At 37.1% G+C, this 25,532-nt stretch overlaps 1 protein-coding gene and 1 pseudogene across 1 annotated transcript in view; one reads left to right on the top strand and one right to left on the bottom strand.

Moving 5' to 3' along the window:
• Nucleotides 1-25,532, bottom strand: part of Dock3 (dedicator of cytokinesis 3) — a 589,707-nt gene that overhangs the window by 452,956 nt on the left and 111,219 nt on the right. The gene's annotated exons all lie outside the window — the stretch shown is intronic.
• Nucleotides 3,812-23,893, top strand: LOC143408709 (serine/threonine-protein kinase 17A-like; annotated as a pseudogene).

Below are 25,532 nucleotides of genomic sequence, written 5' to 3' on the forward strand. Positions count from 1 at the left end.
ACTTACATATGTTGAGCCAACCTTGCATCCCTAGGATGAACCCCACTTGATTGTAGTGCACTCTTTTTGATATGTTTTTTATTCAATTTCTCAGAATTTCATTTAGAATTTTTGTACCTATGCTCATTAGAGATATTGAACTGAAGTTTTCTTTCTTTGATGTGTCTTTGCCTGGTTTTTGGTTTCAGGGTGATATTGGCCTCCCAGAATGAGTTTGGAAGTGCTCTCTCTTTTTCTATTTCCTGACAAGTTGAAGAGTATTGGTATTAGTTCTTCTATAAAAGTCTTGTAGCTGTGTGTACATAAATTCCTAATCTTTTCTTGATTTGTAGGCTTTTGTTGGTGTCTTCTATTTCATCACTTGAAATTGATGTTTAAACTGTGTATATAATCCGGATGCAATCTGGGAAAATCATATTACTCTAGAAATTTGTCGGTACCTTCAATATTTTCTTTTTTATTGGAGTACAAGTTTTTTTTCAAAATACTTTCTAATTATCTTCTGTATTCTGTAGGGTCTGTTGTGATATTTCTTTTCTCATCATGTATGTTAGTAATTTGAGTTTTCTCTCTCCTTCTCTTCATTAGCATGGCTAAGGGTCTGTCAATTTTATTTATTTTTTCAAAGAACCACTTTTTGTTCTGTCAATTTTGTCAATTGTTTCTTTTGTTTCAATTTCATTGATTTCAGCTCTGATTTTAATTATTTCCTGTCTTCTACTGCTTTTGGTGTTGATGTGCTGAGATGTAATGTTAGGTCATTTATGCATTGACTTTTTCTTCTTTTAAGGAATGAACCTCATGCAATGAACTTTCCTCTTAGTACATCCTTCATAGTGTCCCAGAGATTTTGATGTGTTGTGTCAGGGTTCCCATTTACCTCTAAGAATTTTTTAATCTCCTCTTTGATGTCTTTTGCAACCCACTGTTCACTCAGTAGCATATTATTTAGTCTCCAGGTGTTGAAGTAGCTTTTATTTTCTATTTTATCATTGATTTCTAATTTCATTCCATTATGAAATTATGAGTAGTATCTTTACTATTTTGTATTTGCTTACAGTTGCTTTGTGGCATAATATACTCTTGTTTTAGAGAAGGATCATGTGCAGCTGAGAAGAAAGTGTATTCATTCATTGAAGGATGAAGTATTCTATCTATGTCAGTTAAGTCTAAGTTATTGATTATATTATTGAGTTCTATAATTTCTTTGTTCAGCTTTTGTTTGGATAATCTATCCAGTGGTGAAAGAGGTGATAAAATCACCCAGAATTATCATGTTGTGGTATATTTGATTCTTGAACTTGAGAAGAGTTTGTTTGATGAATGTAGATGCTCCATAGTTTGGGGCATATAAATTTATTATGGTTATGTCTTTGTTGAAGAATGGTTCCCTTAAGCAGTATGAAATATCCTTCTTTATCCCTCTTGATTAACCTTGACTTGAAATCTACTTTATTTGATATGAGGATGGAAATCCCTGCTTGCTTACACATTCCATGTGAGTGGTGTGATTTTTCACAACCTTTCACTTTCAGACTGTAGTTGTCTTTCCCTATGAGATGAGTCTCTTGGTGGCAGCTTATTGTTGGGTCTTTTTAAATCCAATCTGTCAGCCTATGTCTTTTGCTTGGTCAGTTTAGACCATTAACATTCAGGGTTATTATTGAGACATGATTTGTTTTCCCAGCCATTTTTGTTTATTTTTGGTATTTAACTTGACTTGGTTTCTCCTTTGATTAGTTTTTCCTTTAGTATAATACCTTCCTTTCCTTATTTTCATTGTTGCTTTTCATTTCCTCTTCATGGAATATTTTGCCAAGGATATTCTGTAGTGCAGGTTTTCAACTTGTAAATTTTTTTGTTTTGTTTATCATGGAAGGTTTTATTTCATCATCAAACCTAAAGCTTAATTTTGCAGGATATAAGATTCTTGGTTGGCATCAATTTTCTTTCAGAGCTTGGTATATGCTGCTCCACCATCTCCTGGCTTTGAGGGTCTGGATTGAAATATCTGCTGAGATCTAAACTGGTCTCCCCCTATATATGATATGATTCCTTTCTCTTGTAGTCTTTATGATTCTATCCTTATTCTGTAAGCTACACATTTTCATTATAATGTGATTGGTGTAGAACTGTTGTAATTTTGTACATTTGGTAAGCCTCTTGTATTTGATTTTCCAACTCATTATTCATGTTTGGGAAATATTCTGATATTATCTCATTGAAGGAATTGTGCATTCCTTTGGTTTGAAACTCTGCCTTTCTCTAACCCAATAACTCTTAGATTTGGTCTTTTGATGCTATCTGATAATTCTTGGATGTCCTCTTCATGGTTTCTACAATCTTCACTGTGTGGTCAACTATATTTTTCCAGATGGTATACTTTGTCTTCATTTTCTGGCGTTCTTTCTTTCAAGTGATCTAGCCTGTTAGTGATGCTTTCTATTGAGCTTTTTATTTGGTTTATTATCTCCTTCATCAAGGATTTCTGATTGGTTTATTTTCCAGAAACCAATCTCTTTCTTTAAGTAATCTTTTGCTGCCAGTATTCATTCCCTTATTTCTTTATTGGTGTAATCAATGGACATCTGTATTTTCTGTCTTATCTCTCTGTTGGAGTTGTCGATTTTTTACTGTATTTGCTCATTTAGGTCATGCTTTAATTCATAGAACATTTTAATTATCAACATTCTGAACTCCTTCTCTAACATTTCATAAACTGTGCTGTCCATGGGTTCTATTATTATAATATCCTGGTTTTGGGGAGCCCTTTCCTCCCTTGTTTTTTCATGTTGTCAATGTGTCTTCCTTCCTTGCATTGTGGATCTGAGATATTATAGTTTCTACCCTATAATATTGTAGTATCTATGCAAATTATCTGTATTTTGCCTTGGTGTTGGGCTTCCAACACCTGTCGGTGTCCCACGATGAATACTAATGCAACTAAAGATGGTGGTGGCAATACTAAAGGTAACTTGAGATAGCAGGGGAAGTTCCCCAAGATGGATGCAAAATCTTTCAGAGAAGGGTCAGGAAAGATGGGCCTTACACTGGCTTTGGGATGCCAGTTCCTAGTGCAGCTACTTCTAGGCCCTGTCTGTTGTTGCAAGGTAGAGGCTACTGCATGGGGAAGGCTACAATAATGGTTTCAGTGATGGAAGATGGAAGTGGGTTAGGCCTAGACTCCCAAGTATGTGGGAGTAGGGAGCAGACCTGAGCCTACCCTGGGCCTGGGTTCCTGTAGGCTCTTATTTGTATTCTTGATCATTGTGATTCTGACTCAAGTAAGATGAAATTTTAGTGTAGTTTTGATTTGCATTTCCCTAATTGCAAGAAATGTTGAATATTTTTCCATCTATTTCTTGGCCTTTTGTGTTTCTTACATTAAGAAGTTTCTGTTGAGGAAGAACACGGCGGCGGGTGGGGAGGGAGCACTCCCGTGACCTCCTCAGCTATGCTGGCAGAGAGAGACTTCAGAACCACTAGATGCTGTCTGCTCAGGAACGTCCAGCAAAGTTGAGCTGAGATGAAACCTAAGAGAGGAGTTTGAGCTTTTCAGAGGCCACAGCACACTCGGGCATGGGTGAATCCAAGCCAACCCGCGTGCAGAGGTACTGGTTGGTTGATTGGCAACCTGCCACCAACCCGCCGCAACTCAGTGCTATGGAGACCCTCAAGCGGTGTAGAGAAACAAAACTTCAGACCCTTTGAGGAGGTGCCAACCAAGCCTCCATGAGCCAGCAGACTGAGATCTGAGGTAGGGACTTAGGAGAGACAGACCAGACCCACCCTTCGCATCGGATACCCCGGCATGGAGACCAGCGTCCACCATGGCAGAGAACTGACGTTATCAGAGTTCAGCGGATGGGATCCCTCCGCTGCGAAATCAAAATTGGCAACAGCAGGTGTGTGACTCTCAGCCCTCCCTCTCCATACAGCTGGGAAATCTCAAGTCTCTCCCAAGCTCTCAGTGGGCGTGATTATCGGAGCCGAGGGAAACAGGAGGGGCACCAAACCTCCAACTCCCCCTCCCACCAGCGGAAACAGAGGCCTTTTTCCACCAGCTCCCAGGGGCGTGGCAACCGGAGGAAATCAGACAAAATAAGCTGACGGCCCCCAGCACCCGCGCTCCACAACCTTGGGGTCTGGGTGAATGCCAAACAGAGAGAGTGCCCAGTCGTTCAGGAGAACAGGGCACCCAGGGGGCTGCAGGCCCGGAGTGTAGCTAGATCTGTAAAGAACGGCATTGGTGAGTAGGACCTGGCTGGCAGGAGAAGCGGGGGTGCTGGGCGACCAGGATTGGAGAGCCACCCAGTTGGGGAAGAGGAGCCGCCTCACAGGGATTGTTTCCTGCATATTGAGAGCAGAAGCTTGGCCCGGAGGGCATAGCTCCACCTACTGGAAGAGAAGATAACAGAACTCTAAGACTGCATTTATCTTTTTTTTTTATCAATTTTTATTTTTCCCTTTTCTTTTATTCTACCTATTTTTCTCTCTCTTTCTCTTTAATGACTTCTTCCTTTCCCTTCCCCTACCTTTCCTCCCAAGCATTACAATTTCTATTACATGTAATTTACTAAATGCATATAGGTGAATGTTCCGTGGCTGTCTATAGTGCTCCCAAGTCCCTAGATCCCCCAAAATACTCCGGTCCATTCTCCTGTTAATATCCTCCTCTTAATATCTTCCAAGATACCTAAGATATACTAACCCCCATACCATCAGATCACCGGACCTAAACATAAAGTCCTAAGACCAAATCGCAGATTGCTATATGCCATCAGAATCCATATGCCTTTTATGAAACAAATGAATTTGCTTTAAAGTACAATAAAACCCGACATCTCTAGACATAGTCTCCCATTGCAAAGGAGAGATCCAGGAAATATACAAAACCAAAACAAATTTATAGGAGTAAATAGTAACACAGCAGTCAAACAGAGCTGGAAAGTAATGTGAGCATCATGAAAAAACAAGGAAAAAACGGATTACAAACAATGCAGGACAGCTTAAATTTATAGGAGAACCTAGAGGCATCAGAAAAAGGGTCAGATAAAGAACTCAAGGCATACCTGACTCGGATGGAATGGAATCTTAAAGAGGTCATTAGACAGCAAATGCAAACAATGAAAGAACACTTCGACAACAAATTACATAAACAAATTCAAGAAGCAAAAGAACAACTCTACTGGGAGATAGAGGTTATAAAAAAATCAAACAATAATCCTAGAAATGAAGGAAACTATAATCCAAATTAAAAACTCAAATGAGAGTATTACCAGTAGAGTAGATCAAGTAGAAGTCAGAACATCAGACAATGAAGACAAAATATATCATCAAGAAAAGAGTCTAGTCAACTCAGAAAGGCTGGTAAGAAACCACAAGCAAAACATCCAAAAGATATGGGATATCATAAAATATCCAAACTTAAGAGTCAATGGGATAGAGGAAGGTATAGAGGTCCAAACCAAAGGAATGAGCACTCTGTTCAATGAAATAATTTAGGAAAACTTTCCAGACATGAGAAATTTCTGTTTCATTCTTTTGCCCACTTATTGAGTGGGTGGTTGTTGTATATTATTATTGGTGTAAATGTATTTTTATTGGTTCTTTTTAGTTATACATGACAGTAGAGTCCATTTTGATATAATTATGTCACCATAGAATATATCTTATTCAAATTAGGACTCCCTACTCTTATGAATGTACACAATGGTGAAATTCACTGTGGTGTATTCATACATGCTCATAGGAAAGTTATGTCAGATACATTTCAGTTTTTCTTTTGTCATCCACCCTGCCTATACTTCGTTCCCCTTTGTTCTAATCCACTGACCTCCTAATCTTCCCCTCCACCCTTATTGTGGGTTAGCTTCCACATATCACAAAAAAACACCTGACCTTTAGTTTTCTGGGATTGGCTTATTTCACTTAGCATAATACTCTCCAGCTCCATCCATTTACCAGCAAATGTCACAAAGTCATTCTTCTTTAAGGCTGAGTAATGTCCCATTGTGTATACATATCACAATTTGTTTACCCATTCATCTTCAAAGGGCACCTAAGCTTGCTCCATAACTGAGCTATTGTGAATTGTGCTGCTATAAATATTAATGTGACTATGTCACAGTACTATGCTGATGAAATCCTTTGCATATACAGCAAATATTGGAATAACTGGGTTAAATGGTGGTTCCATTTCTAGTTTTTTACAAAATCCCCTACTGATTTCCAGAGTGATTACACCAATCTGCTAGTCACACCAGCACTGTATGAGAGTGCCCTTTTCTCAAAAACATTTATTTCATTCTTCATAATTGCCACTAAGACTTTAGTGAGATGAAAATCTCAGTGTAGTTTACATTTACATTTCTCTAATAGTGAGAGATGTTGAACATTTTTTCATATATATGTTTTTATTCTTTTGAGAAGTGTCCGTTGTTCTTTTGAGACATTCCTTTGCCCATTCATTGGTTAGGTTGTTTTTCCCCCCCTGTGGTGTTAAGGTTTTTTAGTTCTTCATATATTCTAGATATTAAAGACATTTCAAGAAGTGCAGGTGGCAAAGATTTTCTCCCATTCTGTAGGTTCACTTTGTGTTCTTGATTGTTTCCTTTGTGGTAAAGAATGCCATCCCATTTATTGATTATTTTTACTTTATTTCTTGCACTTTAGGAGTCTTTTGGAGGAACTCAGTTCCTGAGCTGACATATTGAAGTGTTGGGCCTACATTTTCTTATATTACGTACAGGGTTACTGGTCTGAAGCCTGGGTCTTTCATCCACATTCAGTTTTGTGCAAGCTGAGAGATGGGTTGAATTTCATTCTACTATCTATGGATTTCCAATTTTCCCAGCACCATTTATTGAACAGGCTATCTCTTATCTAATGTATGTTTTGATGACTTTGTAAGTATGAGATGACTGTATTTATGTCTGTTTGTCTCTATGACTTCTGTTCTGTTCCACCGTGTTCATGCCTGTTTTCTTGCCAACACCACACTATTTTGTTTCTATGGCTCTGTAGTATAATAATTGCTTTGGCTATTTTGGGCCTCTTATTTGTGCAAGAATTTCATGACTGTTTCTTCTATTTCTATGAAGAACATCATGGAAATTTTAATAGAAATTGCATTAGAGCTGTATAGCACTTTTGATAGGATAGCCATTTTAACAATATTAATTCTGCCTATCCAAGAACATGGGAGATCTTTTCATCTTGTAAGGTCTTTTTCAATTTGTTTATTTAGTGTTTTGTAGAATTCATTGTAACAGTCTATCACTTCTTTTGTGAAATTAATTCTCAGATCTTTTTGAGGCTATTGTGAATAGGATAGTTAATTTCTCTTTCAGAAGTTCATCATTGGTGCATAGGAACATGATGTATGGGCGTTAATTTTGTATCCTACTGCTTTGCTAAATTTGTTTATGAGTTCAAGAAGTTTTCTGATGAAGGTTTGTGGGTCTTCTAAATACATTGGTTAAAAAAAGAGAGAGTTTGAGCTTTTCTTTTCCTATTTATATTCCTTTAATTCCTTTCTTTAGGTGAACTGCCCTGGCTAGAGTTTCAAGAACTATGCTGAATAGAAATGATGAAAGTGGGAATCCCTGTCTTGTTCCAATTTTTGGAGGGAATGCTTTCTGTTTTTCTAGTATTTTGAGCTTGAATGGGTACTGTATTTTATCACATGTGTTTTCTGCATCTATTGAAATAACCACATTATTCTTATGTATAAGTTTATAGATGTTATAAATTACAGTTGATGTCTACATGTTGAACCAACCTTAAATCCTTGGAATGAAACATATTTGATTGTGGTGCACAATATTTTTAATGTCTTTTTGTATGGTATTTGCTAGTTATTTCACTAAGAATTTTTGTATCTATGTTCATAAAAGATATTGGTATGAAGTTTGCTTTCCTTGGTTTTGATATGAGGGTGATACTAGCATCATAGAATGACTTGGAAGGGTTCCCTCCTTTACTAGTTTATGGAATAATTTGAAGAAAATTGGTGTTAGTGCTTCTTTGAAAGTCTAGTAAAATTCAGCTGAGAATCCATCCAGTCCTGGAGTTTTATTTGTTGGTAGCTTTTATTATTGTTGTTATTGATATTTTTTTACTTGTAGATAGACACAATGTCTTTATTTATTTTTATGTGGTGCTGAGGATCAAACCCAGTGCCTCATGCATGCTAGGCAAATACTCTATCACTGAGCCACAACCCCAGACCTGTTGGTAGCCTTTTTATGACTGCTTCAAATTCCTTGCTTGAAATTGATGTTTAAATTTTCTATATTCTCCTGGTTCAATCTGGGTACATGCTTTGTCTCTAGGAATTTGTCAATGTCTTTAAGATTTTTTATTTAATTGAAATATAAATTTTCAAAATAGTTTCTGATAATCCTCTGGATTTTAATAGTGTCTGTGGTGATATTTTTTCATTAAATTTTTCATTAATGATTTTAATAGCTTGAATTTATCTCTCCTTTTGTTACCTTGGCTAAGGGTTTAACAATTTTGTTTATTCTTTCAAGGAAGAACTTGTTGAATCACTGATTTGCATATCTCTGACTGCTAGAGATGGTGAGCATTTTTTCATGTACTTGTTGATTGATTGTATGTCCTCCTCTGAGAAGTGTCTGTTCAGGTCCTTGGCCCATTTGTTGATTGGGTTATTTGTTTTCTTATTGTTTAATTTTTTGAGTTCTTTGTATACTTTGGATATTACGGCTCTATCTGAAGTGTGAGGAGTAAATATTTCTTCCCAGGATGTAGGCTCCCTATTTACCTCCCTTTTCTTTTGCTGAGAAAAAACTTTTTAGTTTGAGTAAGTCCCATTTGTTGATTCTTGTTATTAACCCTTGTGCTATGGGTGTCCTATTGAGGAATTTGGAGCCCGAACCCACAGTATGTAGGTCGAAGCAAACTTTTTCTTCTATCAGATGCCGTGTCTCTGATTTGATATTAAGCTCCTTGATCCATTTTGAGTTAACTTTTGTGCATGGCAAGAGAAAGGAATTCAGTTTCATTTTGTTGCATATGGATTTCCAGTTTTCCCAGCACCATTTGTTGAAGATGCTATCCTTCCTCCATTGCATGCTTTTAGCCCCTTTATCAAATATAAGATAGTTGTAATACTGTGGATTGGTTTCTGTGTCCTCTATTCTGTACCATTGGTCCATCCCCGCCTGTTTTCGTACCAGTACCATGCTGTTTTTGTTACTATTGCTCTGTAGTACAGTTTGAAATCTGGTATCACTATACCACCTGATTCACACTTCCTGCTTAGCATTATTTTTGCTATTCTGGGTCTTTTATTTTTCCATATGAATTTCACGATTGCTTTCTCTATTTCTACAAGAAATGCCATTGGGATTTTGATTGGCATTGCATTAAACCTATAGAGAACTTTTGGTAATATCGCCATTTTGATGTTAGTTCTACCTATCCATGAACAGGGTATATTTTTCTATCTTCTAAGATCTTCTTCTATCTCTCTCTTTAGGGTTCTGTAGTTTTCATTGTATAAGTCTTTCACCTCTTTTGTTAGGTTGATTCCCAAGTATTTTATTTTGGGGGGGAATATTGTGAATGGAGTGATTGTCCTCATTTCCATTTCAGAGGATTTGTCGCTGATATACAGGAATGCCTTTGATTTATGCGTGTTGATTCTATATCCTGCCACATTGCTGAATTCATTTATTAGCTCTAATAGTTTCTTTTTAGACCCTTTTGGGTCTGCTAGGTATAGAATCTTGTCATCTGCAAATACTGATAATTTGAGTTCTTCTTTTCCTATTTTTATGCCTTTAATTTCTTTCATCTGTCTAATTGCTCTGGCCAGTGTTTCGAGAACTATATTGAAAAGAAGTGGTGAGAGAGGGCATCCCTGTCTTGCTCCAGATTTTAGAGGGAATGCCTTCAATTTTTCTCCGTTCAGAATGATGCTAGCCTGAGGCTTAGCAAAATAGCTTTTACAATATTGAGGTATGTTCCTGTTATCCCTAGTTTTTCTAGAGTTTTGAACATAAAGGGATGCTGTAATTTGTCAAATGCTTTTTCTGCATCTATCGAGATGATCATATGGTTCTTATCTTTGAGTCTATTGATGTGGTGAATAACATTTATTGATTTCCGTATATTGAACCAGCCTTGCATCCCAGGGATGAAACCTACTTGATCGTGGTGCACAATTTTTTTGATATGTTTTTGTATCCGATTCGCCAGAAGTTTATTGAGGATTTTTGCATCTAGGTTCATTAGAGATATTGGTCTGTAGTTTTCTTTCTTTGAATTGTCTTTGTCTGGTTTAGGAATCAGGGTGATGTTGGCCTCATAGAATGAATTTGGAAATTCTCCCTCTTTTTCTATTTCCTGGAATATCTTGAAAAGTATTGGTATTAGTTCTTCTTTAAAGGTTTTGTAAAACTCTGCTGTATACCCATCCGGTCCTGGGCTTTTCTTAGTTGATAGTCTTTTGATGGTTTCTTCTATTTCCTCAATTGACATTGTTCTGTTTAGGTTGTCTATATCCTTTTGACTCAATCTGTGTAGATCATATGACTTAAGAAATTTATCGATGCCTTCACTATCTTCTATTTTATTGGAGTATAAGGATTCAAAATAATTTCTAATTATCTTCTGTATTTCTGAAGTGTCTGTTGTGATGTTGCATTTTTCATCCCGTATGCTAGTAATTTGAGTTCTCTCTCTTCTTCTCTTCGTTAGCATGGCTAAGGGTCTGTCAATCTTATTTATTTTTTAAAAGAACCAACTTTTAGTTTTGTCAATTTTTTCAATTGTTTCTTTTCTTTCGATTTCATTCATTTCAGCTCTGATTTTAATTATTTCTTGCCTTCTACTTCTTTTGCTGTTGTTTTGCTCTTCTTTTTCTAGGTTTTTGAGAAGAAGTGTGAGTTCACTTATTTGTTGTTTTTTCCTTTTTTTAAGAAATGAACTCCAGGCAATGAATTTTCCTGTTAGCACTGCTTTCATTGTGTCCCATAGATTCTGATATGTTGTGTCTGTGTTTTCATTTATCTCTAAGAATTTTTTAATTTCCTCCTTGATGTCTTCTATAACCCATTGATCATTCAGTAACCTATTGTTCATTCTCCAAGTGATGCATGATTTTTTCTTCCTTCTTTTATTGTTGATTTCCAGTTTCATTCCATTATGATCAGATAAGATGCATGGTATTATCTCTACTCCTTTATAATGTCTAAGAGTTGCCCTGTGACATAATATATGACCTATTTTTGAGACGGATCCATGTGCTGCTGAGAAAAAAGTGTAACTGCTTGATGTTGGGTGGTATATTCTATATATGTCAATTAAGTCTAGGTTGTTAATTGTATTATTGAGTTCAATAATTTCTTTATTCAACTTTTGTTTGGAAGATCTGTCCAGTGGTGAGAGAGGTGTGTTGAAGTATCCCATAATTATTGTATGGTGGTCTATTAGACTCTTGAACTTGAGAAGAGTTTGTTTGATGAACATAGGTGCACCATTGTTTTGGGCATATATATTTATGATTGTTATGCCTTGTTGGTGTATAGTTCCCTTGAGCAGTATGTAGTGTCCCTCTTTATCCCTTTTGATTAACTTTGGCTTAAAATCTATTTTATTTGATATGAGTATGGACACTCCTACTTGTTTCCGAAGTCCATATGAGTGAGATGATTTTTCCCAACCTTTCACCTTCAGTCTATGTATGTCTTTTCCTATCAAATGCGTCTCCTGTATGTAGCATATTGTTGGATCATTTTTGTTTTGATCCATTCTACTAGCCTGTGTCTCTTAATTGGTGAGTTTAAGCCAATAACATTTAGGGTTATTATTGAGATATGAGTTGTTCTTCCAACCATATTTGTTTATTTATGTTACTTAACATGGTTTGTTTTTCCTCTTTGATTATTTTTTCCCTTTACTGTACTACCTCTCACTGTTGGTTTTCATTGTTATTTTCCATTTCTCTTCCTGTAATGTTTTCCCGAGGATGTTTTGAAGAGACGGTTTTCTAGCTGCAAATTCTTTTAGCTTTTGTTTATCGTGGAAGGTTTTAATTTCATCTTTCATACTGAAGCTTAATTTCGCTGGATACATAATTCTTGGTTGGAACGCATTTTCTTTCAGCGTTTGAAATATGTTGTTGCAGGATCTTCTAGCTTTCAGAGTCTATGTTGAAAGATCAGCTGTTATCCTGATTGGTTTACCCCTAAATGTAATGTGCTTCCTTTCTCTTGAAGTTTTTAAAATTCTCTCCTTATTCTGTATGTTGAGCATCTTCATTATAATGTGTCTAGGTGTGGGTCTCTTTTGATTTTGCACATTCGGCATCCTGTATGCTTCTAGGATTTGGGATTCTGTATCATTCTTCAAGTCTGGGAAGTTTTCTCGTATTATTTCATTGAATAGATTGCTCATTCCTTTGGTTTGGACCTCTATACCTTTCTGTATCCCAGTGACTCTTAAGTTTGGTCTCTTTATGTTATCCCATATTTCTTGGATGTTCTGCTCATGGTTTCTTAAGAGTCTCGCTGAACTGTCTATGTTCTTTTCAAGTTGAAATACTTTGTCTTCATTGTCTGATGTTCTATCTTCTAACTGTTCTACTCTGCTGGTAGTATTCTCATTTGAGTTTTTAAGTTGGTTTATTGCTTCCTGCATTTCTCGGATTTCTATTTGTTTGTTTTTTATAACCTCTATCTCCCTGTTTAGTTGATCTTTTGCTTCTTGGATTTGTTTATGCAATTCATTGTCGAAGTGGTTGAAGTGGTCTTTCATTGTCTGATTTTGCTGTCCAATGTCTTCCTTGAGACTCTAGATCATCTGAAGCATGTAAATCCTGAATTCTTTATCTGACATTCCATCTGCTGCAGCTATTACCTCTTCTAAAGTTGAGTTGACCTGCATTGCTTGTGGTCCTTTCTTTCTTTGTCTTTTCATACTGCTGGCGTTTCTTTCTGCTTGGTGAAACTGTTCTGTTATTGAATTTTCCCCCTATATATTTATATTGCTCTTGTATAGTTGCAAAGTCTCCCTTGCAGGGGCAGGCGGCGGCTGTGCTCTTCCTCTAATTGGGGTGATCTTTCTATCATGCTGACGGGCCACTGGGCCCCTTCTCCAGGTCACGTGGTCTGCCTACCTTGCAGGCAATGAACGGCTGGGCCCCTCCTCCAATAGGGGTGAACTGTCTACCACGCTGGCGGGCCGCTGGGCCTGTTCTCCAGGTTGCACGTTTGCCTACCTTGCAGGCGCGGGCAGCAGCTGTGCCCCTCTTCCAATTGGGGTGATCTTTCAACTAGGCTGGCGGGCCGCTGGGCTCCTTCTCTGGGACTCGCGGTCTACCTACCTTGCGGGCGGCAGCTGGGCCCTTCCTCCAATTGGGGTAATGTGACTACCACGCTGGCGGGCCGCTGGGTCTGTTCTCCCTGTCGGTTGCAAGTCTGCCAACCTTGCAGGCGCAGGCAGCGGCTCTTCCCCTCCTCCAATTGGGGTGGTGTGTCTACCACGCCAGTGGGCCGCTAGGCCTTTTCTGACGGTCAGTCGCAGGTCTGCCTACCTTCCAGGCACGGGCAGCGGCTCTACTCTGCCCCTCCTCCAATTGGGGTGACGTGTCTACCCTGATACTTTTTGCCATTAATATTTTTTACTATTATTTTTGTTGCTGTTGATTTCTTATTTTATTGTGATAGGATACATGGAATTATGTCAGTTTCTTATATTTGCTAAGGTTTGCTTTGTGGCCTAAAATGTGGTCTATTGTGCAAAAACTTCCATGTGCAGCTGGAAGAAGGTAAATTCAATTGGTTTAGGTTGCAATATTCTATAAATGTCCATTAGGTCCATTTGATTTATGGTGTTGGAGATATCTTTGTTGACTTTTTGTTTTGATGACTTGTCTATTGCTGATGAGGGTATATGAAGTGCCCAATAATTATCGTTTTGAGGATCTTCCGGAATTCAAGGTCATGGAGTACTTTTTTCCATGTAATTGGGTACACTGACATTTGAGCATGTGTTCGTTCATATAACTGTATCTTCTTGTTGGATTGTTCCTTCTACTAGGATGTAATGGCCTTCTTTGTCTCTTCTGATTAGTTTTTGCTTGAAATCTGCTTTGTCAGATATGAGAATAGCTACTCCTGCTTTTTTTGTTTGACCATATGCCTGGGATATTCTTTGCCATCCTTTTACTTTTTACCCTGTGGATATCTCTGTCCGTAAGATGAGTCTTTGGTAAACAGCATATACTTGGATCTTGTGTTTTTGATCGATTCCACTAATCTGTCTTTTAATTGTGGAGTTGAGACCATTAATATTCAGCATTGATATGGGTTTGTGTTTGTGGTTTCCTGCCTTTTTTTGTGGGGGGGTGGGGGCTATATTTTATCCTGCCTTGATTCTCAACTAGTGAATTATTCTTCTGTTGAATTTCCTCTTTGGGGGACTTTGAGCAATGTTTTTTGTTCCCCTGTGTAAAGACTATCTTTGAGTATTCTTTGCAGTTGCTGACTTGGTGTTCATAAATTCTTACTGTATAATGTTTTTATTTCCCCGTCAAATTTGAAACTGAGTTTTGCTGGGTATAGAAACCTTGCCTGACAGTTGTTTTCTCTTAGGGTTGGAGTATCTCATTTCAGGTCCTCCTTCCTTTTTGGGGGGGCGTGTGGGGTCTGAGCTAAGAAATCAGAAGTGACACACCATATTGGTTTGCCTCTAAATGTGACCTGATGTTTCTTTCTTGAAGCTTTTAATATTCTTTCCTTGGTTTCTATGTTAAGCATTTTGATTATGTTTTGGTGAGCTTCTCATTTGGCTGGGTCTATCTGGGGGTCCTGTAAGCATCCTGTGTGCAGATGTCTATCCCGTTGCTGATGTGGGAGAATTTTGTTGTAATTATTTCATTGAAAATGTTCTTTATGCCATGTTCTCTTCTATCCCAATAATTCTCAGGTTTGGTCCTTTAAAGTTGTCCCAGAGTTCTTGCATATTCTGGTCATGTTCTATAATTATTTCCCCTTTACTGCCTTCTGTGAACTCAAGATCATACAGCCTATCTTGCCCAACTAAAGTCCCCATAGATACAGTTCACTCCATGCTTACTTCTCTCACATTACACCAGACATCGCCTAGTCCTCACCTAGACTAGGTGCCAGCAGGAACACTGTCTTCAAGAGCTGAGGTTCTATTTTCTATGCACTAACTAATCTGTTAGTGAGGGGTTCATGTGAGTTTTTAAGTTGATTGTTTTTCATTCCATTTCCAGAAGTGCTCTGTTTGGTGCCTTTTTGATGTTTCTACCTCTTTCAAAATGGTCTTTCATCTCCTGTAATTGTTCTCTTAATTTCTTCCTTAGATCTGCTTTTAGTTCATTGAGCATTTTGATAATCAGTTCTTTAATCATCTTTCTCTAGTTTTTTTTTCACCTCACTATCAGTGGGCTCCTTTGTTGGGGGATTGTGGCTTCAGGGGGATATTTTTTGCCTGTTTTCCCATGTTTTCATAGCTCTTGTTCTTGTTCATCAATTGAAATGGATTCTGCTACCTCCCTTTTTTGTGCATGTCCTTTTGTGTGCAGTTATCTTATTTTGGGACTTCTTTCTGTGTCTGATGTATGCATAGATGCCCACTGGTGGAACCTGAGTTCTCTCTCTGTTTATTCTTTCTTGAGTCCTTGTTGATAGTTGGAACTTTTTGTCTCGTCTCTTCTTTGACTTGGAGCAATATGAAGGGATCTTTAGTTCTGCAGCAGAATCTTTAAAGTTGTTTCCCTGTACATTCCCAGTGTCTCACAGAATGGGGGCAAAATAAACAACAGTTAACAGTTGCTGAAAACAACAAGCAATAACAGGATTAATGTCATCAATATTAATTGCGACCAATAAATAGGAATGGTGAGTTCAGCGGTTGTCAAACAGTGAAAACAATAACCATGAACCAGCTCTGGCTTTAAAGCAAATAGGAGGTATGGGCTGTATCATGCACAGCAGTAATGACTGTATTAGCACTAATTGTGCCGGCAGGTGTTATATAAACCAATTGGTCTTGAAAACTGGTAAAAATACAATTAATTGGATGAAAGAAAAAGTGTTAAGATGTTAGAAAGGACTGGGCACGTTGGTGCACACCTTTAATCCCTGTGGCCCAGGAGGTGGAGATAGGAGGATTATAAGTTCCAAGTCAGCCTCAGCAAAAGTCACGTGCTAATAAATTTAGTGAGATCCTGTCTCTAATTAAATTACAAAATAGGTCTAGGGGTGTTGCTCAGTGTTTGAGTGCCAATTAGTTCATTCCCTGATAAACCCCCCCCCAAAAAAAAAACTTAGAAAAGACTTTATAATTTCAGAAAGTGAGCAAAAATGCAGAAGAATCATAGCAGGAGAATTTATACAGAGCGATGGAAGAAATAGAAGTTAGAAAGGGAAAAAGAACAATAAATTTAGGCCAACAACATAAGAAGATTGGAAGAGAAATAAACACATGAAAATAATACAAAATCAAACTGAGAAATACAGTCCAGTGAACTTGAATCCTCACAGGAGAATGCTAGAAAAAGTTAATTTTTAAAATGCCTAATATGCAAGAAACCAAGATAAATAAGTGTATATACATATGTCCCTGGAAGAATCCAGCCAGAATTCATTCATATTCATATTCTCTCTCTCTCTCTCTCTCTCTCTCTCTCTCTCTCTCTCTCTCTCTCTCTCTCTCACACACACACACACATACACACAAGGAATAAGGTGATATATATATGTTCCAATATCTTGATATAGACTGAAAGGACCTTTTCCACTTAGGTCGTCAAAATATTTGTCTAGAATGGGTGGTCAGTGTCTATGTCCAACAGTCTTTCTTAGCAATTATTATTGAGTAAAGTACTGACACAAGAAGGGTTGCAGGATGTTATTCCCTTCCTGTTATGTTTTTGCTCTCTTGAATTACCAGTTGGAGTGGCATAAGATTGAAACTGTTTGATGTAAGTCTCAGTTTTCCTTCTTGCCAGTACAAGGTGCGATGGGTTAGGATGTACAGTTGGTTTGTGTTTTATCCATTCATACCTGAACCATGTACTCCCAGGATATCACTTCTGCAGTACTGTCTGTGAGGGGAGAACATCTGGCAGATGATGCTGAGATCTATTTTGACCTCTGGTCTAGTTGGGCTAGGCTGAAAGATGCTTTCTTTGGAAAGTCTAGGTTTGATATGTCCCTACAGCTAGACTTTGGTTGATTCCTTCTATGGGTGTTTTTTCAGATGCCTCTGAAGAAATCCAATCATGAAGCAGTGGGGCTGATCCTGCACTCTTTTGCCCAGGACTTCAGCTTTTCCAGGTATAGTTCCTGAGTGTATTCATCCCTGCCCACCCCAACTCCCAGACTGCTTCAGCTAGTCACATGAGTGACCAGACACAAAGGTTCCTCTTTGCCCAACTAAAGTCCCCATAAAGTTCACTTCATGCTTACTTCTCTCACATTATACCCATCATCACCTAGGTCCCTCACTATGTGCCAGCAGGAATACTGTGGGTTTGAGTTGGGTTTTCTTTTTTCTGATTTCTTAAGTCCCACTGATGTCATGAAGGATACTTTCACCCCAAGATGTCTCCTGCCTCAGCTCTCTGCATGTTTATTAAACCTTAATGCTTATTAACGTCCCAGTATGCTTGTCACAGAACCACGTTTTGCCACCTCTTGGTTCAGATAAATTCAGGCAGTGTTTTTTAATCTCAGATTTCTCTGTACCAAGACACCCACAGCATCATGGGAAACATGGCTTCCTCTAGTTCCCCTCCCTGTGTCCATGGTGGGTCAGCTCCAGCAGCTGCCACCTGTGGTAGGCTTTCTTTTTTATTGTATCCAACCTCCTGAGCCCCTAAGTTGCACTGAAAGTCCTGTGTTAATTCCCAGTTTAATCCCTCTTCCACCCACCTCATCGAGAAGCTATATATCCTCTACCATGGTCTCATGCCTCAGAACAACTTGGAAATCTGCCTCCTCTGCTCCTCCTTCCCAAAATCATCCACAGAGAAGTTTTTTTCTCTTTCCTTTCATCTACTCTAAATTTTATCATTTTTCACTCATCTCTTTTTTTATATTTTAATGTCATTTTTCTCTCTTCTATTTTTTTCATTTTTGTTAATTTTTAACCTTTTAGTTTATTCTATAACATTTATTACCTTTCTCTTCTATTGTTGTTGACATTGGTTGGTTGTTATTTTTAACTGATTGTTACTATATTTCTTCATCTGGCTTATTTTTATGTTGTGGTGTTATTATAACATTTTATTTCTCTGTGTGGAGCTGGGGATCAAACCTGACACCTTGAACATGATAAGTGAGTGCTTTCCCACTTCAGCCACACATCCCAGTTGAGAGAAAACGCACCTTATTCCAGTCCCAACCTATTCCAGCTCAAACTTTAGCAGCTATTTTGACTTAAGAGAACAGGAAGGTAAAAGACCCCCAACTGACCTCACAGACCTACCTGGCACAGGCACACCTGACAGGCATAGGGCTGGAGTCCTATTCCTAGATATCAACAGAAGACAAAAATAACACACTGTTTTGGATACCACACCTCTGAAAGTCCTCAGCATATGTAACTCCCATACAGACAGAGTATTGTTAATAAGGCTAGAGGAATAACAACAGAGCATGCACCCTATATAATCTGCTATATATAACACACCACTTGAACTACAAGATGGTCCCCATTCCTGAAACACCCCAGAGGAAATAGGTTCTTCAGGCTCCAACATAGTAGGCACTCTATCTAAATCCATCAATTGCAGTCAGAGAAACCACAATGAAACTACACTACTAACTTCATTTGGAATTAATTAACAATTCACAACACACTGATAACCCAGGGCACATCATTAAGACAATACTATTCCCTAAGAAGTACCTCACATATAAGTGAAAGATACATGGCATAAAAGATGTGAAAATATTAATAAATACAAGAAACATGAAAAAAAATATGAGTCCTCCAAAAGTTCACAAATCTTCGGTAATTGATTCGCAAGATATTGCAAAGTGGATGAAATGCTGGAAAAAAATAAAAACAATGATGATTTTAAATTACCAATGAATTCAAAGAGGATACAAGTAAATGGCTGAATTAATTAAGGAACAAAATGTAAAATGCGAATGAGCAATTAAACAAGCAGAGATTCTGGAAAAAAGAACCAAAGAGAAGTCTTAGAAATGAAAAGCTCAATAAGTCAAATTTGAAAACAAAACAAAAAAAAAAATTAGTTCAAAGCCTCACCAACAGATTAGCTCAAGCAAAAGAAAGAAGATCAGGGCTTTCAGACCAGGTTGATGAATTATCACATTCAGGAAGTAATTTTAAAAACTAACCTTATGAATCACAGATGCAGACAAAAAAAGCAAAGGAACAGACTAACAGCATTTGGTGAAATAATTCAGAGAACTTACAAATGTTGGAAAATATATGGACAACCGGGTAACAGAAAGCATTTATAACCCCAAAGGGACATGACCAGAAAAGATCCTCTATACAACATATTATAGTTAAAGTGCCAAACGTACAGAATTTTAAAAAGTATATTCAAAGTGCAAGAGAGAAGTACCAAGTCACTTAAAATGACAAACCTATCAGAATAAAAGCAGATTTCTCAGCAAAAACTCTAAAAGCCAGGGAGACATGAAACATATTTAAGCCCTGAAAGAAAATAATTGCAACCTAGATTATTATATCCAGAAAATTATCCTTCATAATCAAATGAGAAAATAAGGGTACTTCAAAATAATATAAGAATAAATAATTCATGAAACCATCATCAAAAAAGATAGTTAAAGGAATTTTACACACTGAAGCAGAAGCAACATAAACACAATCACACAAGCAAAGTAAACAATAGCTCTCACCAGAGAAGTAAATATACAAATGATAGTAAGTAGGGAAGAATCAATCATTAACGTAGTAAACCATCAAACCTCTAAAATAAATAAGTAAGAAATGAACATAGATTATTAAACTGTCCAAAAAAACAAAAACAAATCAATGACAGGAATTAGTACATACCTTTCAATAACTACGAAAATAAATTGTCTCAATTATCCAATTAAAAGATGCAGACTAGCTGAATGAATTTAAAAACAATACCCAATATTCTACTCCCTATGAGAAACTCACCTCACTGACAAAAACATATACAGAATGAAAGTAGGATTAAAAATAATATTTCAAACAAGTGGACTCTGAAAGCAAGGAGGAATATATTATTCATATTGAACAAAATAGACTTGAAACCAAAAATCAGCCTAAAGAGCAAAGAAGGTCACCACATATTGTTAAAAGGAATGCTCCATCAAGGTGATATAAAAATTGTAAACACATCGGCACCAAATATCGGAGAACCCAGTTTTATAAAATAAAGATATAAAGAGAGAAGCAGACTCCAATACAACAAATGGGTGAGTTCAATACCTCATTCTCACCAATAGATAGTCCAGGATAATAAAAATTTTAAAAATTAACAAAAAAAGATGTGAGACAAATTACACTAGAGATCAAATGGACTTAACAGATACCAACAGAATCTTCCATCCAATGATGGTAGAGTGCATATTCTTTTATCAGTTATTTTCCAAAATAAGATCATATTTTAGGCCACAAAGCAAGCCTTAAGATATCAAAAACCTTAAAATAACTTCTTACATCATATCAGACCATAACAAAATGAAATTAGAAATCAATAACAAGAAAAACTGCAGAAACTATACAAATGCATGGAGATTTAAACAATACACTTGAACAGAGAGTTCGTCTTTAAAGAAACCAGGGGAGAAATTTTAAAATTCCTAAAATCAAATGAAAATGGAAACACAACATACCAGAAGCTGTAGGATGCACCACAATTACTCCTAAGATAGAAGTGTATAGCAATGGCTACCTATATATTAAAAAAAAATTGAGATCTCAAATAAATAACCTAATGATATGTGTGTGTGTATGTATCAAGGTATGGGGGAGGTGGGAAACAAGAATAAAGCAAACCTAAAATTAGTTGAGAGCTAGGGTTATAGTTCAGTTGGTAGAACACTTGCCTAACACGTGAGGCACTGGGTTCAATCCTCATAAAAATCAAATGGTGGCGAGTGTCCATGAGTTCAGTCCTTGGTACCAAAAAAAAAAAAAAAAAAAAAAGGTAGTGTCTTCATCTACTACAAAAATAAAATTAGTTGAAAGAATAAACATCAGAGTAGAAACAATAGAAAACTAAATACAAAGGATCAATGAAAAAGAGAGTTGTTTCTTTGAAAAGATAAACAAGATCCTTAACTAAATTGACCAAAAAGATAAAGAGAGGAAAGAACTGAATTACTATAAATAAGAGGGGGGAAAGGAAATATTACAACAGATACCACTGGAATTCAGAGGACCATTATGGACTAACTCGAAAAATTATATTCCAACAAATAAAAAAAATCTAGGAAAAAATGGACAATTTTCCAGATACATATGACCTACTCAACTGGACCATGGTGACCAAAAAAAAAAAACCAAAAAAAAAAAAACCCTGGTTAAATCAATAGTAAGCAATGAGACTGAAGCAGTAAAGTATTCAAACAAAAAGTTCTGGGCCAGACAGACTCTCTGATTAATTTTACTAAACTTTGAAAAAATAATAGCTATGCTGGGCATGGTGGCACACACCTGTAATCCCAGCTCAGGAGGATCACGAGTTCAAAGCCACCCTTAGCAATGGTGACTCAGTGAGACCCTGACACTAAATAAAATACAAAATAGGGTTTTGGATGTGTTTCATTGGTTGAGTGCCCCCGAGTTCAATCCCCAGTACCAAATAATAATAATAACAGCAGCTGTATTCCTCAAATTACTCCATGAAACAGGAAAGGAAGAAAGCCTTCCACATTCTACAATGCCAATATTACACTGCTACCAAAACCTGACAAAAACAAAGAAATGAAACTATAAATTTATATCATTAATGAACAAAGCTGCAAATATACTCAAAATAATTTTAAACTGAACTCAACAACCCATTAAAATAGACCATACACAGGCTGAGGCTGTAACTTAGCACGTGATGCACTGTGTTCAATTGTCAGCACCACATAAAAATAAAGTAAGTTATTTCCATCTACAATTTAAAAAATATTTTTAAAAATATCATACACCAGTCTGTGTGGTGGGCAAGTCCTGCGAGAGGGGCAAGGTCCAGTGCCAGGTGAAGGTGTCAGCAGCAGGTGAAGCTGTCTGCATCAGGTAGAGCGGGTCAACTGGAGGCAATCCCATTACCCGCCAGCTATGAGGAGAGAGCTGAACAGCAAGAAAGGAAGAACATCAGGATCCCTCTAGAGAAGCCTGGCAGCGGTAGCTCCTGCTTGGCTGACACCTCAGGCTCCAGCCTGCAAGTCGGAGTCAGAATGGAGTCAGAGATCCACGCTGCTGTGCGCACAGCTCTGGCCAGAAGCTGGGCAGGAGTAAGTTCAGCCCTGGCCAGGAACTGGGCAGAAGTAAGTCTGCCTTGGTGAGGAAATGTATAAAGAAAGATTCTAGAAAAGAACTTGCAGCAAAGTTCATGAGAAAAAGAAGAAAAGGCCAAGACTGTGGGATGGAAATAATTCATGAGACTATTGTACCTGAACTAGCACAGGACAATCCTTGGGTCATTAATTTACATGAAGTTTATGGAACTCCATCAGAAATTATCTTGGTTTTGGAATATATTATTGGAGGTAAAATTTTTAACCAATGTGATACAGACAGAGAAGAGCTTTTAAAGAAAAAGATGTTCAAAGACTCATGAGACAGATTTTAGAAGGTGTCCACTTTTTACATACTCATGATGTAGTTCATCTAGATTTGAAGGATCATGGCCAGTTTGACTTGGAACACAGAGTGCTTTTGACAAATGACAAGAGATTGATCCTGGAAAAGTCGCAGGAGCCAAATCATAAACACTAATTGCTGAGCAAGGTTTATAGAATTTGTCAGTATCCATGCTTCTCAGTTCATCTATGGAAATGTCCTTAATGTCAGAAGACAGGAAGTACAGACTTTCTGAAATGAAAACAAAATTTTTTTAAACTTTTTAAATGATTTTTATATTCTAGTTCACAATTGCTTATCTTTTGTGTGAAATTAATTATCTTAGTCAATTTTACCTTGGGTAAAAATTAGTCCAAGGATATGAACCACCTTGACCACCATATACTTCCTAATCCCCACCCTGTTTGAGACTGTGAAATCTGTTGGTGATAGCAATGACCTACAGCATCATAACCAGACTTGCATTATAGGAAGAGTACAGTCTATTCTCTGTATCTATGGGTTTTTTATTCATGGATTTAGCCAACCATAGATTGAAAGTATTTGGGGAAAAAATTGCACCTGCACTGAACATTTTGTGTTAGCTGGCTTTTTATCTCCATGACTATAAGACTTGACAAGAACAACTTGGAGGAGGAAAAGTTTATTTGAGGTACACAGTTTCTAAGGTCTCAGTCCATGTGACCTTACTCCACTGCTCTGTTCCTGAGTCTCAGAATATTCTGCTGACAAGTAAATCTCCATTGGGTGACATTAAGATAGTTGATTTTAGCCTTTCAGGAATAATGAAGAACAGTGAAGAGTTCCAAGAAATTATGGGTGCTCCTGAATATGTGGCTCCTTGAAATCCTTAGTTATGATCCTATCAGCATGACAACAGATATTTGTAGCATTGGAGTGTTGACCTATGTCATGCTTACAGGAATATCACCTTCCTTAAATGATAATAAACAGGAAACAATCTTGAATATCTCACAGATGAATTTTAAGTTATTCTGAGGAAGAATTTGATGATGTGTCTGAATCCACTATTGACTTCATCAAAAGACTTTAAGTTAATAAACTAGAAGATGGAGCCACTGCTGAAGAATGTCTAAAACACCCATGGTTGTCAATAGAGCAGTATTCAAGATCCTTTTTTTAGGATGAAAGAGTCATTAGGAGAAGCAAATGCCCTCCAAGACGGTAATTCTGTGCCTGAAATTAAATCAGATACTGAGAAACCAGAAACCGAGGAATTGCTTGTGACAGAGGAGTTAATTGTAGTTGCTTTGTATACTTTAGGGCAATGCAAACAGTCTGAAAAAGAGAAAATGGAGCAAAAGGTCATCTCCAAATGATTTAAATTTGAGAAACTTTTGCTACAAGAAATTCCAGGAGAATTTATTTACTGAGCAGTATTTCCCTTTAAAACTTTTAAGATTTCTACATTGAAAACATTATTATTATTTATGGACCTCTGGCCAAATGCTACATGTACAAGAAGTGGATATCAAAGTATCACTGATATGAGCAAAAATAATTTTGTTAAACTTGTGGAGTTAGATCAATCAAGCCAGAGATGCAGATGTTGCCAACCTGGACTTAGAGATTATTTTTAAGAAGGGAGATGTTTGCACTGTTTAATTATACATCCTGTTGCTCTACAATGAGAATTTGTGAACAACGATGTTAGTATTCACTTTTCTTTAAAAGTCCAAGTAAAAGTGCCAAAATTAAAAGATATCATATACTACAATCAAGTTGGTTTCATCTCAATGCTTCAAAGCTGATTCAACATACACAAATCTATAATAAACACCACACAAATAAAATCAAAGATAAAAATAATATGATCATCTTTAAAAAGTCAGAAAAAATAATGCAAAAAATTCAACATCCCTTTTATGATAAAAGTCCTGAAGAAACTAGGTATAGAGGTATAATACCTTAATATATTAAAAGTTATCTATGACAAACCCAGTGCCAATAGCACAGTGAATGGGAAAAAACTGAAAATATTACCTCTAAAATTAAGAAAGAGACCCAGGCACTCTTAACACTCTTAACAGAATACTTAAAATTTTATCTGGAGCGGTCATGCAAGAAGAAGAAGAGTGCCACAAACAGGAAATTAATAATTCCATTTATCCCTATTTGCAGATATGATTCCATTAAAGACCCTAAAGACTTAGAAGACCATAAAGACTCCACCAAAAGAGGAAATCAAAGATGGAAGATTAAAGGAAAGCTGCATTTCCAAATGCTTTGTGATTCAGAATTGAAGCAACATAAGAAGTACTGCTCCTCAGTGAGGTGGGGTGAGTGAAAGGGGGGAAATTCACTGAAATTAAATATCTGACAGTCAAAAGACTCTTACAAATTCCCAGAAATTCAGGTGCATTATTCAAAGGACAAGAAAGGGTATTTTAGAGCCAAGCTGGTGGCAGCAGCACTGGTTCACTACAGAAAGGAGAGAGAACACAAGTGGAAAGAGAAACAATGGACAAATTTGGCATGAAAAAAACAAAGAACAGAAAAACAGTCGAGACAGAGCTGAACCTGAGGATGCACAGCAAGCCAGTGTTTGAAAAGCGCTCTGTTGATTCCTGGGAAATCTGGGAATGGAACCACCATTTGACCCAGCTATTGCCATTCTTGGACTATTCCCTGAAGACCTTAAAAGAGCATACTACAGGGATACTGCCACATCC

This window comes from Callospermophilus lateralis, chromosome 10, assembly GCF_048772815.1.
Source record: "Callospermophilus lateralis isolate mCalLat2 chromosome 10, mCalLat2.hap1, whole genome shotgun sequence".
In the NCBI taxonomy this organism is placed as follows: Eukaryota; Metazoa; Chordata; class Mammalia; order Rodentia; family Sciuridae; genus Callospermophilus; species Callospermophilus lateralis.